The sequence below is a fragment of the Corvus kubaryi genome, unplaced genomic scaffold (genome assembly GCF_017639235.1).
Source record: "Corvus kubaryi isolate FWS band 111438036 unplaced genomic scaffold, C.kubaryi_AGA036_p1.0 37385, whole genome shotgun sequence".
Taxonomy (NCBI): domain Eukaryota; kingdom Metazoa; phylum Chordata; class Aves; order Passeriformes; family Corvidae; genus Corvus; species Corvus kubaryi.
Window position 1 is genome coordinate 14772498 of NW_024581127.1, and position 3067 is coordinate 14775564.

At 60.9% G+C, this 3067-nt stretch overlaps 1 protein-coding gene across 1 annotated transcript in view; it reads left to right on the top strand.

The window, feature by feature from the left end:
* The first annotated feature begins 664 nt into the window (after positions 1–664).
* OSR2 (odd-skipped related transciption factor 2) overlaps positions 665–3067 on the top strand; it is a 7613-nt gene continuing 5210 nt past the window's right edge. Inside the window, exon 1 of the mRNA XM_042036387.1 lies at positions 665–686. The gene's annotated coding sequence lies outside the window, so the exon portion shown is untranslated. The remainder of the gene's footprint in view (positions 687–3067) is intronic.

The following is a 3067-nucleotide window of genomic DNA, read 5'->3' on the forward strand; positions in this document are numbered from 1 at the left end:
TAGCCCAGGGCTGGGCTCGGTCCGCGGGTGCCCTCGCTGCACAGCGGCCTCCCTGCCCTGCGCGCCCCGGCAGCGCTTCCCGAGCCAGCGGCCGTCGGGAGCCCTCGGGTCGCCTCCCAAACTAGGGTGCAGCGGTGCCCTGCACTGGGGACTGTGCTCCCGGCCCCCTCCCTTGGCTTAGCCCCTGTGATAAGCCGGAGCCGGCCCGAATACCCGCTGACCCTTGTCTCTCCGGCGCCGGCTGCGGGTTGCACCCCTGACCCCCCCTGAAGACTCTGTCCCATTCATTTTCTCGGGGGTGAGTTCCCAGCGACCGCGGCCCCCCACTGCCGACAGGGGTGGTCTGAACTGCTCCGTGCACGCATCGCCCACCGCAGCCGCGCACGGTGCCCCGGGGGAGGGCCCGCCAAGCACCGCCGCGGAGGCTCGCTGCAGTCCCGGGCGCATTTCTGTGCTCAGAAAGGGTCAAGGTTTGCCCCAGGCTTCACGGCCGCGGAGGAACTGCTTAAATCTCTTCTTCGCAGCAAGAACAAACACTGCCTATCTCCTTGCTACCCTGGACGGAATCCAGCACTCCGGATGAATTTTTTTGGGGGGTGTGGGAAGAGAGAGAGCGGGGGGAGGCTGAGATAACTGCGGCGATGTCTGCACTGGCGGGACGCGCGGATGGGAGAAGGCGGTGCGAGGTGAGCGCTCGGTCGCCCGCGGATAGCGGTGCTACCTCCGCGCTCCTCGGGGCCCCTCGGCCGCCGTCTCTCGGGCGGTGCGGGAAGAGCCCCGCTCTGGGTCCACCGGGGCCCCCAGCCCCAATGCTCTGGGTCCGCTGGGACACCCACGGCGGGGCCGGGGCCCGCGCCGGGGCGGGCGTAGCGCGCAGGGCGCCGCACCGACCTCAAGGCGGCGCTGCAGCACCGCGGGCCGCCGCCGCCGGGTACAGAGCGGCTCCGGCGGCTCCCCCAGCACCGCCCGGCCGTGCCCGCGCCCGTCCCGGGCGCAACGGGGAGGCCGCCCCGCCGAGGCGGGGAAGTCCCGTGGGTGCGGGAGGGGCCCGCCCGAGGTGGACGCGGAAAGGTGACATGAGAGTGCTGGGCTCCTGCGGGACCGGCGGCCCGTGCCCCGGCTAGTGTCTCCCCTGCTCGACGGGTGCCGTTGCCGTAGAGCCCCCCGGCGACCGAGCGACCCCGGGCTCCGGCTGGTGCGGAGCTGACGCGGCACTCCCGGTGGACCTCGCTGCCGGCTCTCGCCGCGCACCTGCCGGCCGGGCCGGGCGGAGTGGCGCCGGGGTCACCGGTGCTCCCGGCCAGCGCAGACGTGCGTGGCGGCTGCCGCGCTGCCGGTGGTGGGAGAGCGCGGCGTAGCCGAAACGTGCCACGAGCGGCCGCGGAGAGAACAGCCCGGGCAGTGACGCCCACCGCACCGTTCCCTCCCGAGTTCCCTCTGCTTTGAAGCTTTTTCTTTGCCTGGTCGGCTTGTTATTTGAGGAGGTTGTTGTTGTTTGGGGATTTTTTTAGATTCTGGGTTTGATTTTGGGTTGGTTGTTAAATATATATATATGGGGGTTTGGGTTGTTTTTTTTTTAAATTCTTTTTTCCCTCCACGAGTGTGGCTTACTTCTACTTGCTGTAAAGGGCAAGAAATTATGGTTCTCCAGAAACAATTTCCCTTTGATCCTTGAGTCTGGGGGTGTTGTTCTTGGTATCCAGAAGCCAGTAGTGCAGGAAAGAAATTGCGTCTCTGAAGTACCTTTTTCACTTCGTTCTTGAGGCAACCTGCCTCTTTCGAGAAAGAAAAACGAGGGGATGCGGGTCCTGCCCCCGCGTCCTGCCGGAGTCCCCCAGCTCAGCCGCGACCGATGAGCCCTTGCCCTGTGCAGGCTCCCCGAGGTGGCCCGCACCCACCTCACACCCGGCCCGAGGAAATCTCTCCTTCTCCCGAAATCGTGAGCTTCCGTATCCTCGCTTCCCGGGAGAAGAAATACTATTTATTTAGGCTGTCTGGGATTTAAAACAGAGCATTTTCGAAGAAGGGATTTATGAAAAGAAACGAAAAATAGCCCCGGCGGCTGGTGGCAGCCGCGGGCTGCAACGTGCGCCATCCTCGGCTGCGCTGCCCTGTGAGGGGACACGGCCAAACCTTCGTCTGCCGACTCTTATTTCCCTCTTTGATTAATTTTTTTCTTTCTGTACACTAAAAGGAGAAAAAATCCCGATGTAGCTGTAATTTACGTCCTCTTCTCTACCTCGGGCTTGAATTAACTAGCACAGACCTTCCCGTTGAAAATTTTTCAAAGCTGTCCTTTAAGTGCCATTTTCTCCGACGTCTTTCTGTCCTTTTCCAATTCTAGTTCCAATTTCCAGTAGAGATTATACGATAAATTCCCCATACATGTGATTTAAATAACGCACACAACAAGATAATATTGCAGATAAAAAATGTAACCCAAAGTCGACATATGCAACCAGCCGCATTGCAGCTATCGACGAAAGTGAATTGGACGCCCAAATCGAGATATTTGAAGAGGGTTAGGGAGGCCCCATTTAGCAGTAAATTCCCCGGTAATAAATCGAAACTGCTTTCGAAACTATGTGTCTGTTCCAGGTAGGGATTGTGTGCTTAGTCACCGCGCATGGGGATGCCACCGCAGAGCTTTTCTGTCTGAATCTGCCCTTAGGCGACTCAATCGCAGTGAAAGAGCAGCGCCGAATTTCTGACAGTCCATGGGGCGACCCGACATGATGGCCACAAGCCCATTTGGACGTGAGCACTATCTGCACCCACTCTCGGCGACATGGGCACCCTCAAAACCCCACGCTCTAGGTTTGGGGGTGTTATTTTAGATATTTAAGCCAGTCGGGCCGACAATGTCACCCCAGCTGGGGCACGACGGGCAGCCGGGTTGGGCGGTGAGACGCAAGGAGCGCGCAAACACCCGCGCCCGGTAGTGGGGCGGGGGGCGTCGAGCTGTTCTCGGAGGGAAAAGTCACCTTAGGTGACACGGGGGGAGCGGGGGGCGTTCTGCCACTTTAAAGCCCAGTTGCTACCCAAACACAAGTAAACAGTGGGGCCG